Genomic DNA, 13,915 nt, shown 5'->3' with positions numbered 1-13,915 from the left:
ACAGGGACGATGTAAAGACCCTGCTGCCTGCCTTGCTTTTCCTAGAAAAGTCAAGATTTCTTCCTAAATCCAGCCTCCCTCCCCATCCCACTGCAGTGAAAGGAAAAGGACAAACCCTGTGAGCGTGTGGCACCTGGGGACAGCCCTGCCTGTGGCTGTGACCCCCTCCAGGGCTGCCAGCCATCCACAGTCACATGCCGTCAGGGGGTCCAGATGCTGGTGTTCCCATTTTCTTAGGGAGGAGCATCCAGTGCGCGTAGGCACAACACCAGAGGGAGGGTTCCCAGGGGTGATTGCCAGCACAGTGACAGGAACCTCTGCCCTGGGGCCTCAATGGGCCAGGATGAAGCTCCCCCAGGAGCTGCTGCTGCTGCTTGTCTAACTGAGGGGGCAGAGCTGGATTAAACCCGTGGTTGCTGTATGTATTGAGGGAATTCAGTTCAGACTGCCCGTGCAGGACCTGGAATGTCCTTAGAGCAGGAGAGACCAGTTCTGCCAAATTCCACCCCATGGGATGCCAAATTACAAGTGTCATTGCTTGGTCTGTCACACTGCTCCGAGTCTCAGGGCAGACACCTTCCCAGCATTTACTGATCTCAGAAATGGCACATTTTTGGAGTAATCCTTTCCTGGGTGACCTGGTTCTGATGCTGAGGTTGCCCATAGGAACCCAGCAGCTCCCTAGCCCCCAGCACTGCCTGTCCTTGGTGTACTGCTCCCACTGGGCCATGCTCAGGTGGGACGAGGGATGCTGCAGAGTGTCGGAACTCAGGACATCCCTTTGGGAGTCCAGAGTTGCCGAGACCCCCCCTTGCCAGGGGGCTCAGAGACCCTGGCACAGAGCCCAGATCACCTGCGGTTTTGACTATGAGCCGTGGAGCAAATGGCCAGCCTTATATGAAGATCTTCAAGCCTCTGAAGTTTAATTAGTGTGATATTATTACTCTCACTGGGTGAAAAAGTAGATTTTGGGGTTTTTTAGTATAGGGATTATGGGGACAAGATGGAGGGATTTGGGCGTGTCGTGCCTTTCTTCTTCTTCTTCTCTGCCTCCATCTTCTGCTGTGATGTTGGCACTTTTAGATTGGTTTAGAATAGAAGTTCACTGTCTAGTATAGATGATAGGTATTGGAAACTTATTGTAAACATGTACGTAGTTTTGGGTATAAAGAGATAACACCACCCCAGGGGCTGTCAGAGTGCCTGGCACTGTCCGGCTGGACAGATCCTGGCTGTGCAGGAGGAAAATTTTTTCCTGATAAGAAACAATAAATATCTTTGAGAACAAAAAAGAAGATCTACGACTCATCTTTCAATCTTGTGGTCCGAGGCAAGGACTTTGCCCACATCTTGGGGTTCCCGGGCCATACGCCTCCCAAGAGCAGAGCAGCATTTCAGTGTCACCATGTCCCCTCCATGAGGCTGGGTCAGACACCAGAGCATCAGGGATATTTTTGCATCCGGTCTGTGCCTGCTAGAAACAAGGTGGTGAGGGATTGCTCTAATTAATGGCCAAAGTCAGTGTTTAATAATGTGGAGAGCTGTGTCAGCTCACTGTCATGAGACCTGTCCTGGATATCCACGTGATTTTAGGGGAGTCTCCAAGCTGCTGTGCCCCAGACTGTTGCCTTACAGGGCTCCTCACTCCTGGAATCACCTGGCTTCACTGCTCAGCTCTTTTGTGCTATTTTCTTTTTCTTTCATTCTTTAAAATAGCAGGATGACAATTCTAGCCTCTCAGGATTTTCTGACACCATCTCTTGAAGGAGCTGCTGCCTCCTGCCCCTGCAAGCTGTGCACCCTGGGCTGCTGCCCCAGCAGGTACAGGGACCCCTGCTCCCACAGTGGGGAGTGCACAAGTGCCAGCGTGGCACTGCCACGATGGACCTGTCTGCATGTGCCCTTCTCCAGCTGTTCCAGCCTGGATGCCTCCTCCAGAGTGGGAGGCAGCAGTGAACCCATGCTGGCGTGGAGGGGTACGAGAGGAGCAGGTTGTCCCCTGTGGTGTGTGGGCTCACATCATCCCTATGCCCAAGCAGCATCTTTCTGGGTCAGCCTGCACCGGGCTGCTCGCATCGGAGGGGATGATTTCCAGCTGGGATGGCCTGGGCCTGAGAAGCAGACATTCCCTTGCTCGAGTGTGCTAAAATGTTTAATTAGAGTTTAACAGCACCCTGGGAAAAAGATGTCTTGTCATATTTCTGGGCTGCATTTTGCTGTGGGGCCGCGGGCTCCGTACGCGGAGCCGGGGCAGACCTGCGGCACAAAGAGCCCTTTATGAGCCTCTCCCCGCGCTCGCCCCGACCCTGAACTTTCCCATCAGCGGCTGGCGCGGTGCCCTCGCAGTGCCCGGGAGGGAGCCGGGGATGGAGCGCGGCTCCTCCTCGGTGCTTCGGGGTGGTGCTGCAGGAGAGGGGACACGGGGAGGTGGCTGCAGGAGAGGACATCCCTCTGTGCTCGGACGGTGGGACGAGCCCGTGATGCCCGAGGTGTGGCCCCCGGCAGGCGGTGTGCTAGCCGTGCATGTGGCCGGACGCCGGGATTCGACAGGATGGGACTGGGGACACGGCGGTGCCTGCGAGAGTCTCTCACCCAGGTGTTTCTGAAGGTGCAGCCCACATTGATCACAGATTTCATTTCACAGACCCCAGCAGGACTCAGACCTCAGTCCTATTCCTCCTCCCCCACAATGGGAAAGGAGGGGAAGATGCTCAGCCCTGCACAGCTGGTGGAGGCAGCAAGGTGGCAGGACAGGATCCTCAGCCCTCTCCATCACCCCCTGGGCACTGGGAGGGCCCTGGGGAGCACAGCCACTCTCCCAAGGAAGCTGGAGAGGAATGTGAGGAATGAAGCATACACCTTTCTGCTCCGACTTCACCCCCACAAATTGCCCATCAGCATTTTTCACTCGGAGGTATTTTTTTCTGCAGGGTGAAATTACAGTTCTGCCACCACTCACCTGCCCACGTCCTGTCCATCAGGGAAAGGGCAAACCCAGGTGTGGCAGGGTCAGATCACTCCTGTCATCTGCCCCAGCTTTGCCTCCTCCACTTGGCCACTGAAACAATAGAGAGCAACTCCCTTGAGCCCAGCAAGAGCAAAAAAAAAGCCACATTTGTACATTATTGCCCCTTTTTACCTTTTGTGCGTGGGACACAAGCCTGTGATGCTGTAGATCACTCCCTGCACCCCCTGCTGCTGTGGTGAGGAGCTGAGTATGGGTTGGGCCCCCATCACACCATGGTGACCCCACGTGTCACCAACACACTGGGGTCATGTTGACACATCTGGGAGGTGTCAGGCTGGGAACATGGGGAATAAATGCCCAAGGTTTCCTGGGGTTTGTTCTTATTCTGGCAGCAGCAGGTCTTCCCCTGCTCCCAGAGTTTTCCTCTAGCTTGTCCCAGCTAGCAGCCAGTGTGGCTTCTCTCTGAGACTGCTTTGGGGAGCCTTTTGGAGAAGCTGTGTGTAAAGAGCTGGTGGTTTTCTTCAGGAGATGTAGATGGTTGATCTCAAAGAGGGTGATGGTCCCTGTGAGCCTCTCTGTGCTGGGAATGCTGCCTGAACCCAGCTGTGCAGTGTCATGCTCTGCACACTGTGGGAAGAGCTGCACCCTCAGGGTATATTGAGCCCTTGCCTCAGACAGGGACAGCCTTCCAAAAGTGCTTGGCAACAGCAGCCTGGTACTCACCCAAATCCCCCCCTTGTCCACCTTTGCCCTACCAAAGGTTTCTCAGTAAATGTTGCCAGCCCATGGACCTTCCCTCATGGCATGTCCTACAGCCACACCTGGAGGTGGGAAATCCCAGAGGTGAGCAGTGGAAGTCTCACCCCACCAGGGGTTGTCTAGGCAGAGGGATGCTGGCACACCTGCAGTGAGACACTGGGGAAAGAAACCCAGCACAGCACAGGGCTCCTCCTCCTCCTCCTCACCCGCCCATGGGCTGACTGGGAGCAATCCCCTGCCCACTGCCCAGGACCCCAGGGTCCCAGGAGCCCTCAGTTCAGGGATGTGCCCATCAGTGTGGCACACTCCATGACACCTCTCAAGCCCCAGCTTGTTTCCAGTCCTCCTTGGCCAAGCACAGGGTACTGCAGCCCTTTTGGACCCTGTCAGGGTGGGATATGCCTTTTCTCTGGCTCCCTCCCTACACTCTTTGTGCCCAGGTGGTGACTGTTTTTGGAGTAGGTTCACACTAATGGGACCATCCCCAAAGCGAGAATTGGTGCCAGGCCAGGATAAATCAGCGGCCCATGTTCTGGAGACACCCATGTGTCCCCACCCTCAGCAGTGAAGGCTGGCCTGGGGGGCCAAACACCTCCTCCAGTGCCAGTGGCACAGCCAGACTGCTCATGGTGAGGATCGTGATGGTGGTTTTGATTTTAGGAGTTTAAGATTCTGCTTCAGAATGAAACTATGCAGCTCTCCAGCTGTGGGGAGAACAACCCCCTGGCACATCCCAACTGCTGCTACACAGCCAAGGGTATGGATTGGTGCCCATGGCCAGGGCAGGGAGCAGCCCCTGGACCGTGCTGGAGCTGATTTGTCCGTCTGGGGTTTCTCCATCCCACAGCCCAGGGTCTGCCTGCCGGGGTGTGCTGACCAGAGGGACAATGAGCTTCTCACAGTGGGATCTGGAGAGGTGAGGAGGTGGCCAAGCTGGCAGCAGTGCCACTTCCCCAAAGTGTCCAGGACCCACGTGCCAGCAGCCTGGGGGAGGCCAGCCAGCAGCTCTGCATTCTGCAGCCCTTTGGGCTGAGCTCAGCCTGGGGCTGAGCCTGCTCTGGGGATGAGCTCACCGTGGGGATCATCCCATCTCCTGAGGCTGAGCTGAGTTTGAGGATCAGCCCATCCCGGGGGTGAGCTTAGTTTGGAGATGAGCCCATCCTGGAGTAAACCCTGCCTGGAAGTGAGCCCAGCCTGGGGGCTAATCTCAAAATGTGGGTTAATCCCGGGCAAAACGTTTCTGATCCCATTTTCAGGTCTAATCTCAGACCAGTGGCTGATCCCGGCCTGGATGCTGAGCCCAGCTGAGTTAAACTAGGGAGCTGAGCCCAGTTTGGGCGCTAATGCAGCCCAGCCCAGCCTGGGAGGTGAGCCCCGCCAGCCCGAGCTGCTGTTCCCTGGGTGGGTGCCAGCCCAGCCCAGCCCAGCCCAGCACACCAGGATTAGGGGTCCCCCACGCCGGGAAGGGGCACCGTGCCCCGCGCAGCGCAGCCGCATAATGCCCAGCTTGTTTGTGCTGGGAGCCTCCCGCCCCTCCTCCAGCGTTCCCAGCCTATTCTACCTTGTGTGTAGGAACTGGTTTTTCTTCCTGGGCCATTGTTTCCGCTGGATTGGGTAGATTGCTCCAGGCCTCGCTCAGATTTCCTTTCTCACGCTTTTTTTTTTTTTTTTTTTAATTCCCGTTTTCTGGTTTTCTGCGGCTGCTCCTACTCTCCACCCCCAGTTAAAGTAGCAGGCGCTGCCCACCGGGACGGGGGCTCACCTCCTCCCAGCTGTGCCCCCTTGCTCACTGGCATTGCCCAGGACCAGGGGCTCCCACACCGCGTTCCCATGCCAGCTCTCCGTCAGTGAGTGCAGCCTCTGCCCTGGCCAACCTGCAGCTACACACGAGCTGCTCAGGCTGGAGTGGCTCAAGTTCCCATTTTCCTGCAGCTCTGGCCGCTAAATCAGGTTTATTTGCTTTAACAAACAGAAAGGGATGGGGCTGGTGCAGCCCCACAGCATCACCACAGGCTCCCGCAGAGCACATGGTGGGTTGGGGGCTGCAGGCGGGGCCCCAGGCCCTGAGCATCCCCGTCCCCCGGTGCAGAAATGAAGTCCAGCTTAAGAGGGGACACCAACACTTGCCTGCTGACCTGGCTGGTGGCCTCGTGAGAGTGTGGCAGGGCTGTTCTGCAGCTCCACCTGTGATGAAGTGTTCCCGACCTCAGAGCAGCTGGAGGCACGGGGACCTGGCCTGCAAGCTGTTCCCCAACTCCTTCCCTCCTGCCCAGCGCACCAGGAGCCAGGAGGATGTCCCAGTGCCTCGGGTGATGCTGTCCTCTACCCGGAGGTCTGGCGTGGTGATAGGGAAGGGCAGATAGTGCTCTGATGGTATCTGGTTCCAGCTGGGGAAGGCAGTGTGTCCCCTGGGGGCCTCTGCATAGCAGACTTGGGTTCCCAGATAAAAATAGAAGCTGAAACATGAGCCCAGCTTCCCTGGTTCTGCCTCTGCCCGCACATCCTCACCCCACTCAGCTGCAGTGCTGGCCTGCAGAAGCAGCCCCGGGCAGCCCCACACCTCCCCAGGGAAGGCAGAGGAGAGGGCAGCAGTATGCTTGGGGACCAGATAGCCATGGAGGAGCAGAGCTGGGCAGCCACCTGGCCCAGGGTGGCCCTGGCCATTTGCACAGGGCTGAAAACTGCTCTGGGGAAAAGCAGAGAGCTGAGGATACAACCAGCCAGGCAGAGCTCTGAGAGCTCAGCACCAGGCAGGGGAACAAGCCTCTGATGTACATTACACAGCTAGTCCCAGGACCTCAGCCAGAGGGAGGAACAGCTGCCTGGGAAAGCAAGAGGGAGCTGGAATAAGGGTGGCTGTTGCTTAATACACAATAAAGATACTTTCCTAAAGCTTGTCCAGCCCCAGGAGCAGAGGACACGGCCCCATCTTGGCTGCATGTCCAGGGGAAGGTGCAGCAGGGAAGAGTATTCATGGGCTGCCCTGGGGATTCCTGGGGCCCAGCTCAGGCAGGAACCCAGCTCACCCAGCTCACAGCACAGCCAGCAAGCCCTCGGGGCAGGACGAGCAGTGCTGGTGCCTGACTGTCAATGACCTGGGCATGGGGATCCTCTAGACAGAGAAAAACTTCATCCCTTTGCAGTTTCCAGGGCTCTGACTCTCAAGGGCAGAAAATGTATCTGAATTACCTCTTCCATTTCTGGTGCCAAAACATGTTGCTCCTGAAGGTCTGGGTTTGCTTGGTAGCCAGATTTCCACCTGCATTTTGGTTTTGGAATATGAGCTGGCAGGATGTGGACTCTCGCTCTGTTTTCAGTGCCAGGCAATTCCAGAGCTTGATTTGGGTTTTTTCCTCAGCCCTGGGGTTCATCAGCCTCTGGAATCCTCTGACCAAGAGCAGAGCTCTTGCCTCCAGCTGGATAAAACTCAGTAGCTTGATAAAGAGGAGCAGCAATGAGCTGAATTGCAGGGAGCTGGGTAAATTGACCCTTCTCCTGCTATGGCACAGGCTGTGGGGCAGACTGGAGCAGGAGGTGGGTGTCCTAGAGCTGCATGACACAGGAGGAGCTAACCTTCACCCCAGGGTTGGATATAAAGCACATTTACAAGGCAGGAAGGTGCTGGTGTACGGCTGGAGGAGTGGAGGCACCGCAGTCAGGAGGGTGGGAAGGGACAGCTCAAATCCCGGCCCCGGCAGCTCCTGGCACAGAGCTCACCCTAAAGCCAAGTCTTCAGGGATGCTGCGTAACCTCATTAGGAGGCAGTTATTACTGGTTTGCTTTGTTATTAAACTTGCCCTGAGCCCGTCCCGGGGCAGCACACATGTGCTGCGTGCTGTATAAACAGGGCTCACGGCTACAGTGAAGGTTGTGTCAGGGCTGCTGTGGCAGCTTCAGCTTTTTGGGGCGCCCAGCACAGCTGGGAGGGAAGATGAGCAAGTGAGACTTGAGGTAGCTGAGAGGCAACTGGAGGGATCCGAGGGGGGATGTGTGCAGCGGAAGGTGGGTTGAGCATAGTTTTTTTTCCTCTGGGAAATTCAGCTTTGCATGTGGGTTTAGGTGTAGTGTGGGGTGAGATTCTCATCACTGCAAAGGCCTTGAGGTACTGAAAAGGGCTTTGGTCGTCACCCCCGGCAGTGACGGCAAGGGGATGGGGTTTGTGGTTGGGGACCGGCAGCGTCTGCGCTTGAGGGAGCGTGAGTGCAGCGGGGAGAGGAGAGCAGAGGCCGCCCCGCCTGCTCCCATCCCTGCCGCATGCCGAGCTCGCTCCACAGCCTCCACACCTTATTCAGGGATGTGCCTGTGCTTCCTCTCCTCTCTTCCCATCCCTGCCCTTCGCCCTAGCCCACGAGTCACCTCTTTGCTCAGAGCAGCTGCAAACTGGGAGGTGGAAATGGAGAAGAGGGTGCCCTGACAAGAAGCCAGTGGGAGCTGGGGGACCTTAAAGGGAGCCAGCAGCATCTGGACTGCACAGACAAGGAGGTGGTGGGAGCTGGGGTGTCCCAAGGAGAAGCCAACAGGAGCTGGGGTACCCATGGAGCCTCCAGGGCTCTATCACCCTGACTCTCACTGTCTCCCCAGTCAGAGGAACTCCGCTAATCTGCCCGTTTCAGCCATGGCTGATGCTCCCAGACAAGCAAGGCCCTTGGAGCTGTCAGGTGAGCCTTTCCCAGAGCTTATGCAAATGATACTAATTAAAGGCATTCTTATCTGTTTGATTTCCCACACCTTTTGCCTTGAGGGGAATAGAAAAGTTCATGTTTTAACTCCATATTTCATGGCAGTTGGAAGAACTGCCTAGAGAAAGTGTTGGGAAATGCAGCAGGTCACTCCTGATGAGAAGAATTGGCTTATGCAAGTGTTGAAACACTTTATTATGCATGAGAAACCTTCCAGAAATGGATGACTAATAGCAAAACGGGAGCAGAGAAAGCAGTGGGAACATAGTACCAGGCTGGCATGGGATCCATGTCATCTTACCAGCTTAGCAGGGTTGGGCTAGGTCAGCACTTGCCTAAGAGACCTCTCGGAATACCTGGCTGGCAGTGAGGGAAGTGATGTTAATGATTCAATAAACAGAGCCCTTCCCTCTCTGTGAGCCAAACGGCCCCTGGTGCCAGGATCCCACTGGCAGCCCTGTGTTTCACTGGCAGCAGGTTACTGAGCCCAGATGGCCATGAAATCCCTGCTGCTGGATGTGCAGGCAGGTTTGGCAGAGGATGCCCAGGCTGCATTTCCGTGTGGGAGCATCACAGCCCAACTCCCAGCCCTGGCAGGAAGGCTGCCCTGGTGCTGTGGGCACTCGGGGCTGTTGTGTGCACAGAGAGCCTTTGCCCTCTGGAAGTACCAGGCTGGCACACCCAGCATCTCCTCTGCTGCTGGGGGCTTTGCTGGTACATAAGGACAGGCACTGGACCATTGCAACAGAGCAGGAGCAGCAATGTGTACCTTTATGATTCCCAGGCACTGGTGATCAGAGGATCAGTGAGGAAAGCTCTTGGCATAAAGGGGAAGGAACATGGCCCAGCCAGCTGCTCTCTGAAAATCCCATTGGAGAGATGGCTGTCCCCAGCACTCCACCCAGAGGTGGCCTTTGCACCCACAGGGTGTGGAGATCTCCAGTGGGCTGAATTGCTGAGTTTCTGCTATTTGTGCAAGGACCTTGAAGGTGCTACAGGGCAGAGCATTGCTAGAGGAAGAGGAGAGTGACTGAAGGTCAAAGCTGTGGGTGCAGCAAGCGCAGCTGAAGTCACTTGGGAAAAATGTGAGAAAACAGACACGTGGGCAGATGAGCATGGTCAGCTCCTGACCTCTGCTTCACATCTGCTGGGTTGTTACCTGGTTTTCTGTCACTGCCCTTCCCACCGTCTCCCACCTTCCTGGGCACTCTGCTTTGGGTTGTAGGCAGAAGGTGTGCAGAGGCAGATCCATAATTCCTGGCCTTGGAGGTAATAGAGGGCAGCCTGTGCTGAGCCCTAGCATCCTGCAGTCTGGGGAGGTTTCAACTCTCAATAAGTCCCTGAAAGAATCTCCTGGATGCTCAAGGGCTGTGCTTTCACAACCAAAGGGAGATTTGCAACCTCCATCTGGAGGAGTGGCCCTTTCACCAGGTGATATCTATCTTGGAGAGAGGGAAAAAGAGGAGAGGGTAGGTGGTGAGTAGGAAAAGAGATCACTGCATGTGACTGTTGAGTAGTCCTGTGATACAGCGAGCAGAAGACACCCAAGGAATTGTCCTGACATGAGCTGCCCTGAATTGCCCCAAAGAGTTCACACCAGGCACTGTTTTCCATTACAGCAGGTTGGATCCTCTACACTGAGGGTTTCCCAAGCCAGGAGCTCTCCAGGCAGAGAGCTGTGTCTCACTGGTGAAACCCCTGCCAAGGAGATCCCTCAGTGACGCTGGCCTGTGACGTTTGTCAGCAGAGCAGGTGGAAGGAGCCCTAAGGCCCAGAGGCTGTTCCAGGGTGGCTCCTCCGGGCAGAGGTCAGCATCACCAAGGTGACTCAGAGCACTTTGAAAATGCAGCTTTTAGAGATATCAAAGAAACAAGCAAAACTGATCTAGTGCTGTCTGAACTGCTCATCTTCCAGGTGTTTTGGGTACCAGCCTCCATCCACCTGAGCTTATGCTGCCAGCCTTAGCCAAGCTCACACCGACTTCTGCAGCCTTTTTGGAGTCACCAAAGGTTTGGCTCCTGTTATCTGCTGAACTTGAGTTTTCTTTCAGCTTCTCAGCTCCATGGGTGGAGGTGCAGAAAGAGGATGGGATGCTGAGATGGCCCTGGAGCTCCAGGCTCAAGCATCCAGTCACTCGAGTCCTGGGAGGTTCATGCGTCACTGCTGCTGAAATCCCCAGCCAGGAGGGCTGGGAGAGGCAGGGATCATCCTAAACAAAAACAGGGCGCCGGCTGGGCTGCCAGCATTGCAAAAGGACGTTTCACCTGCTTCATCCTTCTTGGTGGCACAGGCAGGGAGAGCCTTAGTGCAGGGAGGCTCAAGCTGCTGGGGCTGGGGACAAGCACCTCGCCAGGCTCAGGGACCACAGATCCACACCAGTGATAACACCACAGTCTCAGTCCAATGACATCACTCCTTCTAATCCCCATGTCACGCCCGTGGTGGTGGCAGCACAGAGCTGGCTGGGCTGCAGTGCCCCTCGATGCTGGCCTGAGGTCCTGGGGAGAAGCACACGGGTGTGGGGGTGACGGTGCCCCACACGAGCTGCCGCACCTTGACCTTGGGATGCACAGACAGGCACAGGGAGAGGGGACAACGATGAGGGAATGCAGCCGTCAGGGGACCACGGCTTCCTCTGAAATGAGCTGCACCTGCTCCTCATCCTTGCCACGGACGTGGCAGCAGAGCCGGGGCATGCAGGGGAAGTGTCGCATCGAATCCCCCGGCCCAGGCAAGGAGCCTGAATTCCGCCGCAGCTCCATCTGCCCTGCTGCCGAGGCATCGGAGCAGGGACACGCCGCGTGCTGCGCTCCCGTGCGCCGGGCAGGGGCACCGGGCCGGGCTGATTCACACGCGGAGCCGGGGGCCGGGCTGCCGTGGGAAAGCGCGCCCGCCATGGCTCCCGAGCGCCGGGATTGCTTCAGCGGGGGTGCAGCCAAGATCCATTTCACAGAGGGCAGAGCAGATCTCGGCTGGGATTTACCAGTGACTAAGCATGTGCTGGCACGGGCTGCCCCAGCGTGAGAAAGGCAGGGCTGCTCCTCCTCCGAGGTGTGCCCGCTGCTGCCCTGCACCCCAGTGCCCCGGGGCACAGGGACACCAGTGGCAGCGGACTGGGGGCCACTCAGAAGCCTGTGGGGGCTGCAGCCCCCCAGTCCCCTCCTCCCAAGCTGGACTCTGCCCTTTCCTCATCCCTGAGGCCAGGCAGGATGGTATGAGCAGAGCCCCTGCATTCAGCCAACTCAGCAGATCGGCCCCCAGGCAGGACTGGGGTGTGGACAGAAGCTGCCACCCCCACCCCAAGCCTGGCACAGGGGCTGGGAGGACCCCGAGATGTTACAGAGATGCCAAACCCTTCTGTCAGGTCATGGCTGCTGTTCACAGCAGTTGCACTCCAGACAGTGTTCCAAGGTGCCACCATCTCCTGCTGATTCACCTCATGAAGATTTTTTGGGGCCACAGCTAATCCTGCCATGATGGATCTGTAGAAACCAAACTTTTCTGAGAAGAAATAACCATCCCTTCTCCAGCAGAGAGGCTCCCCACTTCCCTACCCTATATAAAAAAGATCCACCCAAAAAACTGTTCCACATTCCCAGGAGCCAAGCATCAAGCCTGAGGCCACCACTGGTCCCTGCAAAGCAGCCGTGCAGCCCAGCCTGTGGAAGTGGCAGCCTTCCCCACTCACTTAATCTCTTTTGGCTCATTTTGTCACGGCATTAAAAAAAATGAATCGCAATTTTTTATTACAGCTAATTGGTGCTGCTGCTTAAGTGGCTTATCTGGCTCCTGAGCTCGTACTCTGTTTTTGGAAAGCTGAAGGTGGGGAAGGGCCAGAAGCTATGGGGTGGCATGGGGCAAAGAGCCTCTTGGCAGCACCCAGCAGCCTCAGAGAGTGGGGAATGCCAGGATACCCATGTGCTGCTGGGCATTTCTGGCCCAGGGAGTGAACTGCCCCTAATTCACAACAGCCATGAACTTTAGAGAAGCAGAGAAATTTGTGCAAGGTCACTCTGTGCACCCAGGCAGGACAAGAAGCCTGTGCCCAGCGTGCTTGCACTGCTGCTCAGGAGCCTGGTGGGCTCCAAGCTGCCAGGGTTGGGCGTCCTGGGGGATTTGGTGTGTGACAGAGGGCAGGGGAGCCCCTGCATGTCCATGCCAGCAGGGAAGGCAGGGGAGGAGGGTGTCCTTGGGCCCTGCTGCACCCTCCCGGCTGGCAGTCCAATGGACAGCTGGCCTGGGAGCTTCCTGGAAACCTCTGACTCTCCAGTGCTGCCACCATACCCAAGAGGTACCATCCCCCACCCCTCCAGGCTCCATGTCCCTCTCCAGCATGCAGCCCATTGTCACTGTCATGGGGAGTGGGACCAGCACATGTCCCTGCAATTGCCTGTCCCTTCTGCCTGCCTGCTGCAATCCCACAGATTCCTGTGAGAGTGTGGGTGCCTGTTAGGGGGTGGCATCTCGGCTCTAGGTCCAGCCTGTGCAAGCTGGGATGTCCTCAGGCCTCAAAGGGACCATCCAATGTCTGGTCAGGCTCTGCAGAAATTCGGGTACCCACAGATCATAGCATCATTCTGCTTCCCTGGGCTTTCACCCAGATGCATTTCCCGGGTCCCTGGGTTTGAGGGTGAGACCGAGGAGGGCTTTGCCCTGCTCAGGGCAGGGGGACATGCTCAGCCCCTCTGATATCAGTGCTCTCATCTTGCCCCCAGCATGAGCAAGGAGCAGCGCAGGGCTCTGTCCCCAGTTGCTCAAGGCAATTGGGGAGTGCTGATGCTGTTGCGCAAGTCAGAGAATTGCCACAAAATCCCGTTTTAAAAGTGATGCACTGTTTTCCATGTCATTTGGGCGCTTCCAAGATCACCCCTTGTTCATCTCTGTCTGTCTGTCCGTGCTGCTGCTCTGCAGGGCTGGAGCAGTGGCGCCTCAGGGAACTAAGCCCAGGTGTCCTTTCTGGCCAAAAGGCTGGGGATGTGTGCTGGGATGGAGATAGATGGGGTGTGTGTGCTGGTTTTGTAGAGGCTGCCAGTGGGAATCACCTCGTGCTGCAAGGCAGAGCCAGGACCAGGTGGCAAGCTCATTTCCAAACAAATCAGCCTGCTCCGTTCCTGCTGCAGGCAGCTGTGTGGGAGCAGGGCTATGGCTGCCCCGTGCCATGAACCCAGCACTGCTCCAGCCCCAAACCAGCAGAGTGGCTGCCAGCCCACACCAGGGCCTGCCTGGGAGCTGGAAAAACCTTTCTGGTTTCAACAGGCTCTGGAGCAAAGCCCCTGGCAGAAAACTGAGTTGTTCTGGTTAGTGAAGTTGCTCACCTCTCTCCCTCCTTGCCTTGGGTGCAATGTGCAGAAAACAGCCCCTAAAAACAAACAGCTGACAAAAGGTGTTGTGGCACATCCCAACAACCAGCTCCCAGCCCAGGAGGGAGGGGAGAGGAGAGGGAAGGTGTCAGGGCTGTGATGCTCCCAGGGAGCTTTAGTGCTGCTCACTCTGGGCAAGCATTTGGCTG

General features: G+C 56.8%; 1 protein-coding gene across 4 annotated transcripts in view; it reads left to right on the top strand.

Annotated features, from left to right (window-relative positions):
- EXD3 (exonuclease 3'-5' domain containing 3) overlaps positions 1-13,915 on the top strand; it is a 253,050-nt gene that overhangs the window by 225,122 nt on the left and 14,013 nt on the right. The window lies entirely within an intron of this gene.

This window comes from Fringilla coelebs (genome assembly GCF_963513975.1).
Source record: "Fringilla coelebs genome assembly, chromosome: 21".
Lineage (NCBI taxonomy): Eukaryota > Metazoa > Chordata > Aves > Passeriformes > Fringillidae > Fringilla > Fringilla coelebs.
The sequence above is the reverse complement of the archived record's forward strand: the minus strand, read 5'-3'. Positions and strand labels throughout refer to the sequence as shown.